This window comes from Eurosta solidaginis, chromosome 4 (assembly GCF_040869045.1).
Source record: "Eurosta solidaginis isolate ZX-2024a chromosome 4, ASM4086904v1, whole genome shotgun sequence".
Lineage (NCBI taxonomy): Eukaryota > Metazoa > Arthropoda > Insecta > Diptera > Tephritidae > Eurosta > Eurosta solidaginis.
In genome coordinates this window covers 209,195,233-209,216,593 of record NC_090322.1, presented here as the reverse complement: position 1 = coordinate 209,216,593, position 21,361 = coordinate 209,195,233, and the positions used below count along the sequence as shown (strand labels likewise).

The window sequence follows — 21,361 nt, the reverse complement described above, 5'->3', positions numbered from 1 at the left end:
ATGGGTATCAAATGAAAGGTGTTAATGAGTATTTTAAAAGGGCGTGGGCCTTAGTTCTATAGGTGGACGCCTTTTCGAGATATCGCCATAAAGGTGGACCAGGGGTGACTCTAGAATTTGTTTGTACGATATGGGTATCAAATCGAAGGTGCTAATGAGTATTTCAAAAGGGTGTGGGCCTTAGTTCTATAGGTGGACGCCTTTTCGAGATATCGCCATAAAGGTGGACCAGGGGTGACTCTTGAATTTTTGTGTACGATATGGGTATCAAATGAAAGGTGCTAATGAGTATTTTAAAAGGGCGTGGGCCTTAGTTCTATAGGTGGACGCCTTTTCGAGATATCGACATAAAGGTAGACCATGGGTGACTCTAGAATGCGTTTGTACGATATGGGTATCAAATGAAAGGTGTTAATGAGTATTTTAAAAGGGCGTGGGCCTTAGTTCTATAGGTGGACGCTTTTTCGAGATATCGACATAAAGGTGGACCAGGGGTGACTCTAGAATTTGTTTGTACGATATGGGTATCAAATGAAAGGTGCTAATGAGTATTTTAAAAGGGCGTGGGCCTTAGTTCTATAGGTGGACGCCTTTTCGAGATATCGACATAAAGGTAGACCAGGGGTGACTCTAGAATTTGTTTGTATGATATGGGTATCAAATGAAAGGTGTTAATGAGTATTTTAAAAGGGAGTGGGCCTTAGTTCTATAGGTGGATGCCCTTTCGAGATATCGCCATAAAGGTGGGCCAGGGGTGACTCTAGAATGTTTGTGTACGATATGGGTATCAAATGAAAGGTGTTAATGAGTATTTTAAAAGGGAGTGGGCCTTAGTTCTATAGGTGGATGCCTTTTCGAGATATCGCCATAAAGGTGGGCCAGGGGTGACTCTAGATTTTTTTTGTACGATATGGGTATCAAATGAAAGGTGTTAATGAGTATTTTAAAAAGGCGTGGGCCTTAGTTATATAGGTGGACGACTTTTCGAGATATCGTCATGAAGGTGGACCAGGGGTGACTCTAGAATTTGTTTTTACGATATGGGTTTCAAATGAAAGGTGTTAATGAGTATTTTAAAAAGGAGTGGGCCTTAGTTCTATATGTGGACGCCTTTTCGAGATACCGCCATAAACGTGGACCAGGGGTGACTCTAGAATGTGTTTGTAGGATATGGGTATCAAATTAAAGGTATTAATGAGGGTTTTAAAAGGGAGTGGCCCTTAGTTGTATATGTGAAGGCGTTTTCGAGATATCTACCAAAATGTGGGCTAGGGTGATCCAGAACATCATCTGTCGGGTACCGCTAATTTATTTATATACATAATACCACGTACAGTATTCCTTCCAAGATTCCAAGGGCTTTTGATTTCACCCTGCAAAACTTTTTCATTTTCTTCTACTTAATATGGTAGGTGTCACACCCATTTTGCCAAGTTTTTTCTAAAGTTATATTTTGCGTCAATAGACCAATACAATTACCATGTTTCATTCCTTTTTTCGTATTTGGTATATAATTATGGCATTTTTTTCATTTTTCGTAATTTTCGATATCGAAAAAGTGGGCGTGGTCATAGTCGGATTTCGGCCATTTTTTACACCAATACAAAGTAAGTTCAGATAAGTACGTGAACTGAGTTTAGTAAAGATATATCGATTTTTGCTCAAGTTATCGTGTTAACGACCGAGCGGAAGGACAGACGGTCGACTGTGTATAAAAACTGGGAGTGGCTTCAACCGATTTCGCCCTTTTTCACAGAAAACAGTTATCATCCTAGGAGCTAAGCCTCTACCAAATTTCACAAGGATTGGTTAGTTTTTGTTCGACTTATGGCATTAAAAGCATCCTAGACAAATTAAATGAAAAAGGGCGGAGCCACGCCCATTTTGAAAATTTCTTTTATTTTTGTATTTTATTCCACCATATCATTACTGGAGTTGAATGTTGGCATAATTTACTTATATGCTGTAAAGATATTAACTTTTCTTTTAAAATTTGAATTTAAAAAAAATTTTTTTTTAAAAGTGGGCGTGGTCGTTCTCCGATTTTGCTAATTTTTATTAAGCAGACGTAAAGTAATAAGAGTAACGTTCCTGCCAAATTTCATCATGATATCTTCAACGACTGCCAAATTACAGCGTGCAAAATATCTAAATTACCTTCATTTAAAAGTGGGCGGTGCCACGCCCATTGCCCAAAATTTTACTAGTTTTCTATTTTGCGTCATAAGCTCAACTCACCTACCAAGTTTCATCGCTTAATGAGTATTTGGTAATGAATTATCGCACTTTTTCGATTTTTCGAAATTTTCGATATCGAAAAAGTGGGCGTGGTTATTGTCCGATATCGTTCATTTTAAATAGCGATCTGAGATGAGTGCCCAGGAATCTACGTACCAAATTTTATCAAGATACCTCAAAATTTACTCAAGTTATCGTGTTAACGGACAGACGGACGGACGGACGGACGGACATGGCTCAATCGAATTTTTTTTCGATACTGATGATTTTGATATATGGAAGTCTATATCTATCTCGATTCCTTTATACCTGTACAACCAAACGTTATGCAATCAAAGTTAATATACTCTGTGAGCTCTGCTCAACTAAGTATAATTAAAATAAATACATTGAAAAAAATTAAATCAAATAACAAAATGAAATTAAATGAAAACAGGTAAGGAAGGCTAAGTTCGGGTGTAACCGAACATTAAATACTCTGAGAGCTGTGCCAAGCCCACTTTAAAAAAAAAATTTTTTTAAGTCAAATTTTAACAAAAAATTTAATATCTTTACAGTATATAAGTAAATTATGTCAACATTGAACTCCAGTAATGATATGGTGCAACAAAATAAAATAAAATTTCAAAATGGGCGTGGCTCCTCCCCTTTTTAATTTAATTTTTCTAGGATACTTTTAATGCCATAAGTCGAACCAAAATTTACCAATCCTTGTGAAATTTGGTAGAGGCTTAGATTCTAGGACGATAACTGTTTCTGTGAAAAAGGGCGGAATCGGTTGAAGCTAAGCCCAGTTTTTGTACACAGTCGACCGTCTGTCCTTCTGCTCGGCCTTTAACACGATAACTTGAGCAAAAATCGATATATCTTTACTAAACTCAGTTCACGTACTTATCTGTGCTCACTTTGTATTGGTATAAAAAATGGCTGAAATCCGACTATGACCACGCCCACTTTTTCGATATCGAAAACTACGAAAAATGAAAAAAATTCCATAATTCTATACCAAATACGAAAAAAGGGATGAAACATGGTAATTGGATTGGTTTATTGACGCAAAATATAACTTTAGAAGAAAACTTTGTAAAATGGGTGTGACACCTACCATATTAAGTAGAAGAAAATTACAAAGTTTTGCAGGGCGAAATCAAAAGCCCTTGGAATTTTGGAAGGATAACTGTTCGTGGTATTACATATATAAATAAATTAGCGGCACCCGACAGATGATGTTCTGGGTCGCCCTGGTCCACATTTTGGTCAATATCTCGAAAACGCCTTCACATATACAACTACGACCACTCCCTTTTGAAACCCTCATTAACACCTTTAATTTGACACCCATATCGTACAAACACATTATAGAGTCACCCCTGCTCCACCTTTATAACGATATCCCGAAAAGGCGTCCACCTATAGAACTAAAGCCCACTCCCTTTTAAAATAATCATTAACACCTTTTATTTGATACCCATATCGTACAAACAAATTCTAAAGTCACCCCTTCTACACCTTTATGGCGATATCTCAAAAAGGCGTCCACCTTTAGAACTAAGGCCCACGCCCTTTTAAAAAACTCATTCACACCTTTCATTTGATACCCATATCATACAAAGAAATTCTAGAGTCACCCCTGGTCCACCTTAATGGCAATATCTCGAAAAGTCCTACACCTATAGAACTATGCCCACTCCCTCTTAAAATATTCTTTTATACCTTCCATTTGATACACATGTCATACAAACCAGGGTTACCCTAGGTTCATTTTCCTACATGGTGATTTTCCCTTATTTTGTCTCCATAGCTCTCAACTGAGTATGTAATGTTCGGTTACACCCGAACTTAGCCTTCCTTACTTGTTAAGCATTAAGTTTGGACTTAACTGACGAGCTTCCATTTACAAACGCACACAGCCCTTTCAAAATCAGAAGAAATTACTAGTACATCGATAAAGGGGGTTAAAACTTTTTTAAACTTTTTGTTTTAGTTTACGTGTGGTAGTTGCCATTGAACCTTGCTGCGCTTTTGGATAAAACTTAGAACCGTTCCCAAGATGGTCGGGCTAGTACCTTAATGGTGCTTGTCATGTCCGGCAAATGACTATCACAATCGGTAAGATTCCCCAAAAACCTTCAGGGTGTGTCTTTATCACCATAACAAAAAGAACAGTTCCAAACTAGCTCAGTGTTATCTAATTTAGAGACAGAACGCTTTCTTATTATGTCCCCCAGCAGTGATTTTAACTGACACTTTTAACTAAGCAGACTTTTTGAATATGTTCTTGACTGGTTCAGTAGTAGGTGGTTCTGAAAAAGTCCTGCCTTCAGGTAATTAATTTAAATTTATATACATAGCTCAGACTTAAGGAGGTGGTGCTGTAGGTGTAGCTACCAACTGTCTCGCTCTGCATCCGACTAGCGCCAGTTCTGGTATAGTCATTGAACCTGCAGTGCGAAACTGGTGCTGTGCGCAAATGTCTCTCATTTTACTGCAGGGTGTATGCATGCATACGAAGGGCATTCTATCTTAATTGTCCAAGTAGGTTATCTCATATTGTCGTAAAGGGGGTTGGACCACCCCCAACCCCTTCAAAATTTTTGAAATTACCTCAAACAAAAACTTTCTTATAGCCTTATCTTGTTCTTTTGTTCACAATTGAACACACCTATATTTAAATTTCTTATCTTCTTCAAACCATGAAGCAAACTTTCCAAGAAAAGTAATTTTGGCGTAATTCACTTGAATCCATCTCATACAAAGTTTGATAAAAAAATTCGAACTTTACTGCAGAATTCATCATACAATCCCTCGTCTCTTTTTACTCTCTCCCTACAACAGTACACACGTGATCTAAAACGGCTTTATACTTTTGAACACTTGCAAGATAATATAATTACGTATAGATTTTAAATAACCAAAAAATATTTTAGCTTTCGTTTCACCACAAAGTTTTAATTAATTTTAAATCACGCGTTATTTCACTTCTGTAAATTGTACTACTTAGCGCGTCATCAACAACTCACAGTTTGACAGCAGATTATTCAATGATGAACAATAATTATAAGAAATGATAATTACCGTTATATACTGTGGACATTTTAAAAAAAACTGCATTCAAATTACAAAAAAAAAAAAAACATGCAAAAATGCGAATGTGCGCCGTGGTGTGATAGCGTGCTCCGCCTTCGACATCTTTTCGATAACAATTAGATAACTTTTCAATAGAAAATTACAACTTTTCTTTAAAAAATCAATAACCGCTTCTAATAAATAATTAAAAACTTTCAAGAAAGAAATCGCTAACTTTTCGATAGAATATTGATGACTTTTTGATAACAAGTCTGTACTTTTTGCATTAATTTTGAATGTAAATGGACTACCTTTTGATAACAAATCAATAACTTTTCGATACAAGAATCGATAGCTTTTTGATAACAAAGAATTAACATATTGCAACATATCGATAACTGTTTGCTTAATAATCGCCAATATTGCGAAAATCGGTCGATAATTTTTGGATTACATTTCAGTAACCTTTGCTATAAATAGTCGATTACAAAATGATAACATTTCGATCAAAAAAACTATAACTCATTGATAACCCTCTATTCGAAAACACACCTATAATGTAGGGATAGCTTGGCAATGAGAAATTGATAACACGCCCTCGTCGCTAATAAACCGAAAACTCATCGATAAGAAACGCTTAATGCTTCTATGACAATTTGATAACATGCCGTCTGGTTTCCCCTTCTCTTTTAACAACTTATCCTTTCATTCCTCTCCCCACCGTTTCTTTTTTGTCTCCTTTCAATTCATTTCTTTTCCCAGATTGCCTGGCCATAATTTGCTGTCTCATTTCACGCATTGTTCCGATATTATTTTACTGTGTAGTGACTACATTTACATTCTGCTTTTTGTGAGTAACACATCAAAAACTCCGGTTGTATTTAGTTAGAAACTTAAACCGTACACTTAGCTCAGAGCATAGAGACAATTCAACAGAAAAAGAAAATATGTTTGCACACGGATCGAGATCGGGATCGGAATCAGTTTTTAAGTAACTTCCTGGTGAACTGGAGACTTGAAAATTAAAATGTGATTCAGAGGACAACAACAGTGTTGTAAAGAAAACCAAAGGTTTCGCTAAAGACGCATGGATCTATAGTTTTTATAGATCTTTGGGAAATCTCTACAGAACAGGGCATAGCTAGGCATTGAGCTAGAAACTTCAAACCGTATGCTTAGTACAGGGCTCCGAAATTGAAAAATTATTTCATAACTAAAACGTGCATATATGTATGTATGTAAGGATTTTTTGCGCATTTTTCCATTTGTTAAAAAAAAATTAACAGTAAATAATTAATGCAAGAAACAAGCGCTCATGCATTGATACTCTTTTTCTCAGCGCTTTTGACCTTCATGACGTGCCGATGATATTTATGAAACTTCTGAATATAAGTTATGGCAGTTAAGTGCCATAAATCCGTGGTGCGCCTTATCAGCGTAGAAAAAATAAACACAACCAACAGAGATCGAAATGAAAGCAACAATAACAACAACTGTACATTTTAAATTTCGAAATCGCATCTTATACTCTCATTGAATGTTGTCAATTGTTCATGGCGATCATTGGATTTCTGTTTTGTTTTTTTAATTTTTTTATGACGCGCTGTCATAAAAGTGTGTTTTTGGCATTTGAGAAATTTTTGACAGTTCTAATGTGATTGATGTTTGGTATCAAATCGTTTGATATATTTTTTTTTTTCATCGATTGATATACATATACTTTTTTTTAAATGGCACTTAGTGTGAAATTGTTGAAACATTTCTGTTTGAAAATCTTTTTTATGCATTTTTCATGTCTAAAATTTATGCGTTCACATAACGGCGGAAGATAATGTAAAACGCAACAACAAAGGAGTGGAAAATTTATGACTTGTTGATTAATTGAAATGTCGCACTTTGGATTTTATTGCGTGCAACCAAGTGAAATATTAAACGTATTTATTTGTATGAATTTTGTCGATGCACCAAATTCTGCTGCCTTTTTTTTGAGTTCTTGTGTTAGTCAGGTAACACTGTTTGATATAATATTAAAGTCGTGGTAAGACGCTGCGCTTTCTTTCTACTGGTTGCAAATTTATTTCAAGGTCAAGTTTTGTCACACTCGCAATTTTTCATTATGTACTGAATTCTGGGACCGATATTTATATGCAGGATTTCTTTGAATCCTAGACCGTAAGCTGTCGTTGAAGCTCAACGTGGGGGAGGGGGGTAATAAGACTACGACGGCAATTTATGCATGTAAAAGAATACTGGGGTTGACGTGGGATTTATCGCCCTCTCTTTTTATTTTGGTATTTACAGCGATTGTAAACCCTATCCTATACAATAGAGTTCCTCTTTGGTGGAAAGCCACACAAAAAATAACCTACCTCAAAAAGTTAGAGGTAGCCCTGAAAACAACCCGGACAGCTGCACTGTATGCCATTCTGCGCATTCCATCTGTTGATCTGGTAGCAAAGAACATAACAACAACAACTGCAACGAGGCTCAGCTTGAGCGCAAACCCTACGGCCAGAGTAGTATAGCGTCATCAATAACAGGGCGAACAGACCACCTGATTCCCTATCTGCGCTTCGGCTTTTAAATCCACAAAAGGCGGAGGAAGCGATACATGTCTAGAAGGTAGTGGAAGGAATAGGGTCTGTGGTATACTGTTCTCATCCGGAAAGAAACAGATCCTACAAGCTGCCGGATCACTGTAACGTTTTCCAAGCGGAAGTAGTAGCCGTAACCAAAGCAGTAAAAACACTGGAAGATAATAGCTTAAACTGCAGTCGTGTTAACTTTTATATTCACAGCCAAGCAGCAATAAAGGCAATAATCTCGCATAGCACAGCATTTAAAAGTGTGTAGGAGTGAAAAGGCGGATGAACTAGCTAAAAAGGGCGCATCCCTTGAACTTGCTCCGTAGACGTCCCAATTAGATTGGGCGAGATTAAGAGAGCGCGAGAGGTGCACATGATCGACCAATCGGGAAAGGCGCGGAGCTGTAAATTGTCGATAATTTTATGTAGGTCCTACAATAGGGCGGGCCGATTTAAAAATCGCTCATTGCTCTGTGAAAATCGTATTCTAGGGATCAAAATAAGAAACTTTGCCGAAGGAACCATACCTCTAAAACGAATTCTGATGTCCCCCCCTTTGGGTCGAACTTTTGGGTAGGGGCAATTTCAATTCTACCTGCTGTGTCTTGTGGTGGCTTAAAAAAAAACAACACAAGCAATTTCACGATCTGCAATTGTGTCACAGTGATGCCTTGGTTTTAAAAGGGGGTTGTAAAAACGCTAATTTCTAATAATTTTTTTTTAATTTCTTTTCTATTACTAAGTTAAATTAATTTTTTCATTTACATATGTTCTGGCTAAATAAATTTCTAAAGAGAAAAATAAACTCCAAAAAGAAAAAACATAGGCATTTCAAAGTGGGATTTTTCAAAACTTGCCCCTACGACCCAAAGGGGGGACATCAGAATTCGGTTTAGAGGTATGGTTCCTTCGGCAAAGTTTCTTATTTTGATCCCTAGAATATGATTTTCACAGAGCAATGGGCAATTTTTTTTGCCTCCCCACAAATCGACCCGGCCTATCCTACAACCTTAGACTGTAGACTCAGGAAGGGTTTTCTGATTGGATACTGCCTACTGGCGTCACATGCCTTTAAACTGAGTTTGGTCAGTGATAGCAGATGTTGGAAGTGCGAGCTGGAGGAGGAAACGATTGAGCACGTTCTGTGCTCATGCCCAGCATTTGCCAGGCTAAGACTCCAGCTATGTGAAGTGATACAGCTGTCAGATCTAGCAGCAGCAAGTGGCATAGGTCCTAGAAAGCTTCTAGTATTTGCCAAGAGAACGGATTATTTTATAACATAGGTCCTAGTTGCGCCGTATTGCCACTCTCTGATTAGTTATTCTGTTTTACCATTGTGTTATAGATAGCGTATTTAGTAGCACAAATTAACCAATAATAATAAATCAATAAATCCGTTTGGATGAAACTTTCTCGATTTGTGAAATTCCTTGAAGAAAAACTTTCAGCTATGCGATGCAAAAGGTTGGAATTATGACGCTGTTGAAGCGTCAAAGTATAGCAATGGGGCAAAGCCTTCGATGTGAATCCGACATACTTTCTGGTGTATGCGTGCTGTTTGTATCGACACAGTCGCGCCCTGTAAGTTCAGCGTTCCCTGGCCATAGCACAAGGCCACTATTGCACTTTGAAAGACACTTCGATACAAATTCGAAGCCGTGAGAAATTTTGTATGTTAACGAATCAGCGAAGCCTTGTGACTCAAATCAAGCTGTCCAGCTCTGAGCTATTGCTCAAAATCGTTGCACGGTAATAAAAAGCATGATAAACTTTGAACGTTGAGCTGTACGAGTTTTATGCAGAGAGAAAATTGCACCAATGCCATTGCTGGCTGCACCAATTTGTTGGAGAAAGCAGACCAGCCTTGAATTCTCCAGGTAGCATCAGTTATACCAAACGACTTTTCTTGAGGACTGTCTAAAATCCTGTATTTCCAAAAAGCCGAGATACTGGTGCGATATTTGTAAAAGCCCTCTAGATAATTTGACGAAGTATCATGGCCGATGGAAAAATCAGCATTTTTAAACCTTCTTAAGATATCAGGTTAAACATCGAAAATCTAGTGGTTAGGTGTAAACACTCAGAAGTATATATAACACATCTAATATGGTGAGTCTCAGTGGCTCCGGTCGTTGAGCCATGCATTGTAGTTCAGAGGTAATTTCCACTAGAAAGCAACAGAGGAGAAGGAACGGCTAATTCGAATAAAAACATTAGCTGAAAACAAGCAATGATTGGTGTTTGTATTTGGCATGGACCGTCCCATTAATATACGTACATGTGTACAAGATGGAGTTCAACCTCCTGTTGTTATGTAAAAAGTTAAACCAATTCGTCCATCCAACGCGGGCATAAATTTCCCGATTTGAAGCGAGCCAAGAACTGAACTGCTGAAAATTTGAACAGCCTCTTGTTGTTAAAACCAACTAAAATCATTTTTTGTTTAAAAACAAGGCTTCTGCTGTTATTTTTCTAAGAATTACCAAAAGATTTAGTCAGGGTCGTGCGCAAGGGGGGATTTTTGGGGGTTCAAACCCCTCCCATGGGCTTACAACGACTGAATTTTTTCATAAGAAGTGGTAGATGGAAGAGTGCGTTTGTTGACTGATAGCAAATAAATATGGTAAATGTTTCTCTTTACTCCCGTTTCTATTATTTTTATCGCAAAACTAGTCTTGACAATAATGGATGCTTCCGATGAGCTTCCATATGTTCAATGCTCTAAAAGTCACTCATCATACCTGACCTGATGAATGGCTCGGAATCATGGACGATGTAGGAAAAAAGATGAGATGGCTTTTGAAGTGTTCGAGAGAAAATTTCTCCGGAAGATTGATGGTCCTGCCCGTGATGTCGACGTTCAGTATCGGAAGGAGGTATAATTATGAGCTGTATGACCTTTATGCAGATATGACGAAAGTGCAGCTATAAAAACCCAAAGCCTTCGCTGGCTAGGTCAGGTTATGTGAATGGACGAAGACGCTCCGGCCAATGAGATCCTAAATGTTCTTAATTATACCATCAAAATTTAACACGTTTTTTATTAGAACAATTTGGACTGTGATATAAACTGTAAGCTTTAATAATTTAGGTGTAAAGTTTTAATGTTAAAAATATATAATTATGTACAATATAGAATTTTTTTGTCGCAGACGAAAAAGCCTAATTATCGTTCAAGCTTACAATGAACTTATAAAGTGTTATGTTTCTTTAGAGTCAATTTATTGTTTACTTTTTAGTTAATTTTATTAACCAAAATAATAAAAGCTTATTTTTAAAAAAGTTTTTTTTTCTTTAATTTTATTTTTTACTTTTTAGTTCGTTTTATTAACAAGTAATAGAAGCTTGTTCTTAGAAAAGCTTTAAATATAAGTAAAGGAGGTGAAACAAAAACACATATTTCAGTTAGATCTGCGTATAATGCGGATTGGAATTTATTAGTACACATTTTATGCGCAGCAACTTCAGCGGTGTATTCAAAGTTTAAAGCATAGTAAATATAAGTATTGAAGTCATGAGCCTGGGCATTCGCGCAATTTTAGTGATGTAAATTGCATGGCGCCAGCGCCAATGCGGTGCCAGCTCAATGGTAGCTCATTGACGAAATGACTCCAAGCGAATTTTTGACGCTACTTAGTAGTGAGTGCGTAGTACATTTTACTTGCGCTATTGAGTGAAACGACTTTTGTGTGTCAGGCACGAGTTTTGTGTTATTGGCGCTACTGGCAATGATGACACTGAGCTGTTGACGGTAGCGCTGGTAGTTCAGATTTTGAATCAGTGAAAGAATTGATGACCCGTGTAAATTATTATGGCTTTGGCCGTGTAAATTATTATGGTGTATTTGTATATTTTAGATTTAATGCACAATTAATATATGTGTGTTTGAGCGGCCAAATAATAACAGTAGTATTGCTAAAGTGCTGCTTAGTTGATGGAATGTCGCTAATTTCCTAGCGATGATCAGCAGATTGTCAATATTTCGTTCAACGGACGCGCGAAATTGCCACATCTGCTCAAATTTTCCAAGATTTTCCATTCTTGATTTAACTTAAGCTGTTATGCCAATATTTTTCAGCCAGCTTTTTTCAAATAGGTAATTTTTCCAAAAGCAACATAAATTACAGAAAAGATTACAGAGTTAAACAGCCTTAAAAATTCAGCTATGTTGGTTATACACAGAAATACAACAGAGGGTTGTGTCTCCGCTTTTCGCAAGCGTTGAGATTCACCACGCGTGACACGCGTGATTCACCACGTCCAAATATCACAATCCATGGATAGGTAACGGCGGGTTTGTATGGGACTTAGGCTGTTATGCCAAAGTAAATACAAATCTTTACCGATAACTGTGTTATCGATTAATTTATCGAATTCTAACAAAGTAATATTGCATTGTCATCGGAGTTATATATGTGTGCAAAATTTCAGCTCAATCGGACACCGGGAAGTGTATCAAATTTAACTTGCAAGATTCCATTACAGACAACAAAAGTGAAACTAAATAAAAGCTTATAAATAAAAAGTGACTCACATACAGATCTACAAATGTATGCACTTCTGGTTATTTTAATATACATATAGAAGAAAAAAAAAAACAATATTTAAAAAAAATAGCTTTAATCCGTGACAATGCTTACACAAACTGTGTTCAACATTGCCGTGACCAGGATTCGAACCTGGGTTACTACGGCCACAACGTAGGGTCCTAACCACTAGACGATCACGGCTATTGAAAGCTTACATTCGATTGTCTCTATTTGTAGCCACACTCATATGCCAAGTTTTTGTGAATTTGGTGTGAAAGAAAACATAAAATTGCTCTAAATTTAACAACAAAACGACTTAACATTACAGCAACAACAAAATAATTAAAAATCAAATTATTGGGAAAGTGAAAGGCTGAGTGGTAGACTCAAATAGTGCTGTACGTATTGTTTAGTATTTTGAATAGAAATATTGCAGTATAATCAATCTTTTATTGGCATCCATGCATCGCAACAATGTTGGGCGCCTGGAGGAGAGGTTATTAAGTTTTTCATAGCAGTCTCCCCATTTCCTCATCAGTTACGACTTGTAAGGTAAATTATCTGCTTCATTTAGCTGGCAAGATAAGAATAAGTCTCCTATTTTTGCTTGTCACAAAACGGGTTAAATTCAGTACATTTATTTATGTCAAGAAAAAAGATAGCTAGGAAGCCAAGATAGGAGTAATAACTATCCACTTGATTTTGCAGAACAGTGGGATCTTCTTATTGCTCTACTGCTAGCACCGAGTGTCGATAAATGATATTCTTTAACAATGCTCACCGTCGGCTTCGCAAACTTTCCGGAAAAAAACCTATTTGAAACTGGTTCGATATATCCTGTCAAGGCAGCGACTCTTCCGCCTAGGTAGCGTAACTCTTAGCTTTATCCTGGCATGGAGCAAAAAGCTGAAAGAGGTGCTTAGGTTAGGTTGAACTGGCCAGTCTATGAGGACCTCACGTAGACTGAATGAGTCTGTAGGGTTAAAAGAAATTTGTTTTAACGGCCAAACTGAAAAACCCTACTAAAAACTTGGACCTATGTTATAAAATAAATCCGTCTACTTGGCAAATACTAGAAGCTTTCAAGGACTTAAGCCACTTGCTGCTTCTAGATATGATAGCTGTATTAGTACTAATAGCTGAAGTTTTAACCTGGCAAGCCCAGGGCACGAGCACAAAAGGTGCTGGATCGTTCGACCTCCAACCCGCACTTCCTACATCTGCTGTCACTGACCTGAGCCTAATTTAAAGGCATGTGACGCCAGACGGCAGTGTCCAGTCAGAATACCAATCTTGAGTCTACAGTCCTCTCTTTTTAATGATAGAAGAAACTTTGTTAGTCTAAGGTTGCAAGGCCTACACATAATCTTCGACGGCTGTACCCCGCGCTTGAATCCACGCCTTTCCCGCTTGATCGATCATGCGCATGTGTCGCCTTCTCTTAATCTCGCCCAGTCCAATTGGAACGTCTACGGAGCAAGCTTCAAGGCATGCGCCCTTTTTAGCTAGTTCATTCCCATCTATTCCCATATGCCATGGTACCCAATATAGATTTATGCTTCATCCTGCCCCGATTCTCTCCAGAGACTGAGGTGCTTATTTGTCCGGAATTTGTTTTTTTTTTTTTTTGATATCTTTCAGAATAAAATGAAAACAACGCGGAAAAAATGTAAGATATTTTCTGGACGAATAGGGGCACCCATATTAAAAAAAAAATAGCTTTGAGCAAGAAAATTTTTTACATATGTTTCTTAACAAAAACAAAACAAGCAAAAGCTATCTTCAAGTTTGCAATTGCTGCTGAAAATGGGTTGGTAAAATACTGAATAGAATATGGAATAAAAGTAGGCAACAAACCGAATGATTAGCGCAGCGGCGCCCAAAGGTGACCGATGAGTTGCGGTGTAGCAACCCTAGAAATAGATTTACATATATCACCAACAATTGGCTGTTAAATTTTCTTTCTTCTGATTTTATTTAACCATTTTTCGAGTTAAGAAAGAATATATTATAACAATAATAACGACTCGTATTCGAATCCATAATCATAACTTAAAAGTATTACCTCTTTTAAACTCGCTTAATTACAACGCCTCCCTTAAAAGCGATTTTGATTTACAACCAATTAAAGCAATTTTTTACCCGCTCACTCTCAGACAATTGCCTTATGAGCATTGTAATCGCTGATCGCTAATCAGCTTGACAGTGGTCAGCCGGTTACACAAGTGATACAAAAAAAAAAAAAAAATTGTACGGCGCGTGCGCAACTCAATGCTTTTGACCTTGTCACATTATAGTGCAATATTTGTTGTTGCTATTATTGCGCTCGACATTGGTTGTTGATGTTGATGTTTTTGTGATAGAGTGGAATGCATACTTTAGTGTTTACACTCGTTGAATGCATATATTTACATATACATATATTATATTGATATCAGTTTGTCAACATGTCAAGTTCTGTGCCAGTCTGTGTATGCAACCATGTAAGTTTGCTTGTAAGTAGGCAACAGCATGTGAAAGTTTAATCATTAATAATGAAAATGAAAACAGTTGACATTGATGCAGAAATGATCCACAGACGCAGCAGACGACAGCGACAAGACAATTTAATTCAAAAGGGTAATATCAGCGTGTGTAATTCTTCCTTTATAAAGGTGTCCGTAGGTACATAAGCATAAGGGTGTGTTTGATTTATAGTTATTCAAGATCTGACCTATCATCCGATTAACTAATAACTAGGAAGGAAGACCGAAAAATTACATATACACGTATTGCCTAAAATTTAAAAAGTAGAATAAGTTTCCTGGATATGGAATAGAGGTTTACGCCGATCAGTTTATCGACGGCATAGGCGACGCGCCGGCGTACGCCGGTGTTCTTACATCAAAAAACTTGATTTTTCTATTCGAAAAAATAATATTTTGGAAAGGTTTTGCTTGTATCTATTTAAGGAAATCAACGTTTTGGTCATTTCGGAAAGATCCGGGTTTTTTGCCTCGAAATCTAGCAGATCGTTCAAAAATATTCAGCAGTAGCTCCTTGCGGAGGGATTGTCCCTCGTTCGCTTAGTCCAGAGAGGCTTCGAACCTAACCCCGGTCTTTGGAATTTGTGCTGCTGCGTCTGCTGAAAAGAAATAGAGATATATAAAATGGCCAGACTTTTGTCTGTATTTCTCGTGCAAAGCGTAGTTTCACCTGGGGTTAACTCCTAATAATCGTCGCGAACACAATTTCTTTAAATCATTTGTGGCTCCTTGGCGGTCACGCACAAAGGCAACTTACGGTTGCTATTAATGGTTTATTAATACTCATGCCTTTCGTGGCCCAGATCGCCCCCAGTTTTTCCGACTGTTTTTAAGACCTACAATTCCCGATGTGCGAACAGTAGCAATCCCTACCACCAGTCGCTACCACGCCTCCTGACCCTCACACAGAATCTATAGGACTGCGACTTCGAACTCATACCTTCGTCGACGTCACTTTCGTAGAAGCTCTAGGTGTAACTCCGAAGACTTTCTAACGGATGTTTTTGTCGCGCTATGCTGCCTAGCTACGCTAGAGAAACACCTTGTGAAGCTAGGGAGTGACTATTCGGCCAAGGATGCCGCCCTCGAAATCATAAGCAGTCCAAGTGGATGTTATTGCGTAACTCATGGCTGAGAATCGTATAATCCTCGGCACATCGACATAATTAAAATTTTACAAGTACCCTGGATAAAATTTTTAAAATGTAGACCAAAGTTTGCAGACGTTTGTGTTCACAACATTGATTTCAATAGTCTTCGTTAAATCAAAACGGTATTGTAGAATGAAAGTCGACCGATTTTAAGCTGAAAGATGCTAACTGCTGTTTTCCGGCCTTATGATATAAGAGCTCATTATGGATGACCGCGTAGCTTCAGTTTTCAGACTAGTTCCACTGTCGACTACGTTAGGCTAGTAGCACACACGGTCATTATTTTAATTATCTTGGGAAAGCTTTTGTTTCACCACTTTGAGTGTTCTTTCGAAGAACAAAGCCTCACCTGGTAAATATATGTGCCTACGTATTCACATTTGTGAAAGGAGCCGTAACGAGTAGGTGATATTTAAACTTTGTTGATAGGCTATAATCAATGTGATTCACTCCAAAGGACTAGTTTTGGATAGGCCCGCCAACTTTAAGAAATGTCAAACCGGGAGACTTGGGTGTTGAAGGATGAAGTGTGAAAATCAAAATTAGCATTTCAGACGCTATTGTATAGGTTCGCAAATAAACAACAGATGTTTGAATGGAAGCCCAACTGATTTTTCAAACCCTTCTCATACGTACATATGTATATACTAAATTTAACCTTCATCTGCTCTTAAAAAAACTTACGTTTCTGACGTTCCTGCGTCGTTTTCGACGCATATGTAGTTATTCAAATTTTTTAACATATAAAATGAATTTAAGTACGCAATAACTTTTGCAAAATGTGATTTTTTTTATTTATTTTACAAAAAGTAATCATTTTTATTTTAAAGAATTTTTAGGCAAGCTTATTTTCGATACATTTAATGCATATGTTCCTATTATGAACGGCCTTGCATGCCCTTTTTACAGAAGCAGCAAATGGTAGTGCGCATATTATTTTTGGAAGCTTCATTTTTTTCCCAGCACATCAAGCACCTTTGTCTGCCTTTTATTTGTTGTGGAACACTTTTTGCTCCAGTAGCTTGTTTAGATGTAACATGTTTAGATGAGGAAGCAATTTCAACTAAATTTGCTGCTGAACTGGTTCTCGGCTTTACAGTTCTATTTTCCATATATGTTGTGGCTAGCGATAATCCTAGTTCCTTTAGAAAATTCCTTCGAATAGTTGTTTTCTGTGTACGCTGCCAATCAGGATTAATTTCATTGAAAATTATGAATGCGTTCAAAGCAGATATGTCTATTATATTGGCAAACACAGCCATGGGCCATCGATTAGTTTTCCTCTTGCAACTATAGCATGAAAGCATTTTATCAACTGTATTGACTCCTCCTGTTTTAAAAGAAAAACAAACTTGAGTCATCAAAAAAAAAAACATATAAATAAGTTTACCATACACGGACCTTTTGTTTTATTATAGTAGTTTATAATAGATGGTAGCGTTTTAGTCCGGTATTGGACTTCGATAGAGTTGTGCAAAGTACTTTGTAAAATTGTACATTTATTTTTCCTCCCAATGTAAGAAACAAATGCAGTATTATTTGTGAATGCGAATGTTGACTTGAACAATGGTAGGTTTTTGCATTTTAGGAGAATTGGAGGGACCGATGTCTTATTTTTTCTCATAGTTCCCACCATTGTAATACCTCTTGCTAATAATTCCTGGCCGAGGCCATATGAGGAAAAAAAATTATCCATTGTCACGTTGTGATTTTTCAACCCAGAAACCATATCCAAAACAACTCGTTGACCCTGATTTTTTTCGCATGTGCTCACACCGGCTGGTTTACCAAATATGGCTGCATGCTTCTTACGTAGCAACTTTCAGAGCAGACACACAAACAGAACTTGATTCCATATTTTTCTGGTTTGGAAGGCATATACTGCCGAAACTTGCACCGGCCTTTGAAACCTAGTAGCTGCTCATCAACAGTTACACATTCGTGTGGGTTGTAATAGTCTGCTAATAGATCTGACCATTTTTCAAATACCTCTCTGATGGGAGCAAACTTATCTGGAGACGTTTGCTGTCTGCGACTCATAGCATCATCAAAACGAAGTACTTGCGTTACATATTGGAATGTATTTTTTGACATTATAGCTCTAAAAATCGGCCGACCAGACTGTGCATCGAATAAATCTGTCAATGTTTCATTTTTAGATCTACAAATTGATTTGTAAATTTTGTTTATATCATTATTCAATAAAAAATTGTTAATACCTATACACGCCAGCTAAAATCAAAATGCCAATATACGCTTGAAGTAAAGAAGAATCAATTTCCATGCAGTCTTCACCATGGTTAGCTCTAGCAAATGCATTTGTATGCTTTAGAAAAATATTTTCCAGATGTGGTGGTAAAAAAAGGAGAAACGAATCTTTTATATTGCTAACACGAGCTTTAGCATATCGAGTAACTCCAGGTAACAGATTGATAATATTCTCACTTCTGAGTTTACCATTGTGCTGCCGAAAAGGTTCTGCCTGCCATATTGTTCCATCTTTCGAAAGGTACAATGCATAACCTTTGAAGCAGTACCAATACCATCACTTCTAGTAGATCGAGTATTATTATCTTCTTCGCATTCTCTACCATCCAAAAGTTTCACTTTCACTACCTCCTGACACATCAAGCATATAATCATCACTTATATCGGAGAGGCTGCAGCTATCTTCATCACTTTGATTGATAAGAGCTCATATTTCCTCACTCGACAAATATTTCGGTTGACACATATTATTTATTTCGTGAGTTTCTTTTATTTTATATAAAATTTCACAAACTAATCACAAACACCTTCTTCACTTGCAAAAATGACATTTGAAACTAACTTTCCCGCCAAAAAAGATATGTTTTCCCATATGCGTCGAAAACGACGCATGAGGGTTACCAACGTAACTTTTTGAATAAATCCCAAGAAAAACTGTTATTTACAAAGTCAAGAAAAATAAATAATTTTGAGCCAATTTTTTTCATAAAAATGCAAAAGATATATTGCTTTTGCGTCGATTTCGACGCAAAGAGCAGATGAAGGTTAAGTATGGGGTATGAGGTAAGAAACATTTCAAAGGAGTGTTTATGCCCCTAGAACTTACTAAAGGATTTTGCATAACTGATTTCGAAAGAATAATATCAGCCAATCGCAATATGAAATTCTTAAAAAAATCGGCCCTTTTTTGGGTAATTTGCTTTTTTTAACAACTTGTGACATTTTATTTGAATTCATTGTGCATTATTAATTTTTTGAAAAAAATATGCAAAGTGAGCATATAAATTTATTATATAACTTTTCTTTTTGTGTTTTGTTTTAATATATTGGTGAATTGGGTGATGCAAAGTCCGTGTTAAGCTGACGTCGAAAGCGTGTAGCGTGTGTTTGTTTAAATAACTTTTGAACAGTTAGAAAGAGTTAAATTTCACAATTAGTTTCAGTGTGATGTGCATCCGATGATACCACTTTAGATCATATCCGACCAATTTGCGACAGTATTAAACGAGTAGAAAACACAGTAATGCGCCGAACGCCGCCGCCGCCGCCGCGCCGATATTTTTGATATCCGGCGGCGGCGTTTATCGGGGGCGTATATCTCTAATATGGAAGTGTCCTCTAAATAGTTTTCTATACCATAGAAAGAGCATCTATATTGCTCAGGATATTATAGTTTCAGCGTTAAACCTAACAACAGTCAGGCTTCTTAAAGGTTTTAAAATCAAACTTGATAAATTAAGCAAATATATGAAAGAATCGATGTTCGCTGGCATCCATTTAGTAGATCAGTGAATTTGACAATTACACAATTAAAATATACTTTCTCAGAGTACGGAAAAGAAGATTGATTTTTAATTCAAAATACGATTTATTTTCTTAATGAAGTAAATGCCCGTGCATATTAGTGGTTTACGCCGATCACTTTACCGGCGGCGGCGGCGTAGGCACTATATTTATTTGATTAAAGAGGACCACCCTAATACGCCAGTAATATTATAAATGGCGGCAGGTTGTGACAACTACGTGTTGTTGTAATACATACCTGGCAGCGTGACTTTGCAAATTACGACTCGCTTATTAACTCGTTTGATGGCACACGCGCCTTTGCGGTACCAAACCTTTGTTGTAATATGTAAAATGGTTAATACAGTCATGTATATTCATACATAATACTCGCCATGGCTATCTTATGCGCGTGCGCGACAATTTTTTTCAAGTGCTTTTCCCTTTCGTTCATTTCATGTTTTTTCACATACATATAATTTTTTTGTTACATGAATTTTGCGCTTATCAAGTGAGTAGGAATTTCCGCGTTTGTGGGTAATTTTTATGAAATTTCATTTAAATTAGTAAAGTGTTACCATTCTGAATTTTTGTTCAGCGTTCATTAGGAATTGATTAAAGTTAAACGATATAGTATAGTAATAGCAAAGCGTTGTAGGATCCCTAAGTACCATGTAGATGAATAAAAGAAAGATTTTGAAAAATCTGTTCGTCCTTTGATTTCCGCTAGTTAAGTGTTGGATAATACCAATGCACATATTAATAAATCTGGTCTGTAAATTTGACCGAAATGTAATATAGCTCAATTTTAATCGGAGACCCGTTTACTTGTAGCATCAAAAAAAGTCAAGTAAACTTCTAAGCACTTACAAAACTGTCATGAGAAATTTACCATGGTTTAATCGACCAAAATACCCATCACTCTAATCAATTAAAGATACCCTATAAAATTACGCAACTCCATTATAATAACATACCTGATTTGCAATAAACATATATACGTACATACATATACATAAATGTACAAAGCAACCAGCAGAGCAAGTTACTCGCTTACGTCTTTCATGTGGCCTTTACATCCTGCATATTACAATAAGTATGCAAAAATGAAGTAAAAAAGCAGAACAAAATGATATGTGGATAATTGTATGTCAGCAATTTACATGTCGTGTGGCGCACACGCTCACAGTAAAAATAACAAACATCATCATTGCGATTCAACTTTGTCAACAACAATGTGCGCATGCGCATGGACAAGAACAACGAACGGCATCAACACGATCGCAAGTCAGCACAATCAACGCGCGAGGTTGCCACGTTGTCTTCGATTTTGCCGCCATCGCTGCTTTATCAGTAGCGCGAGGAAAAGGCTTCTGGCAATCACGCGTCTCTTTGGATCACATGCGACTTCAGTTAAAGTTAACGTCGGAACGCTGGCATATCACTACAATTGTTCCGCCACCAAGTATGTGAGTGTCAAATGAAAAGGCAATCGA

At 37.1% G+C, this 21,361-nt stretch overlaps 1 protein-coding gene and 1 non-coding gene across 2 annotated transcripts in view; both read right to left on the bottom strand.

The window, feature by feature from the left end:
- LOC137250936 (uncharacterized) overlaps positions 1 to 21,361 on the bottom strand; it is a 140,784-nt gene that overhangs the window by 33,523 nt on the left and 85,900 nt on the right. The window lies entirely within an intron of this gene.
- TRNAH-GUG (transfer RNA histidin (anticodon GUG)) lies at positions 12,548 to 12,619 on the bottom strand. The gene has a single exon. It is a non-coding gene; the product is annotated as a tRNA-His (tRNA).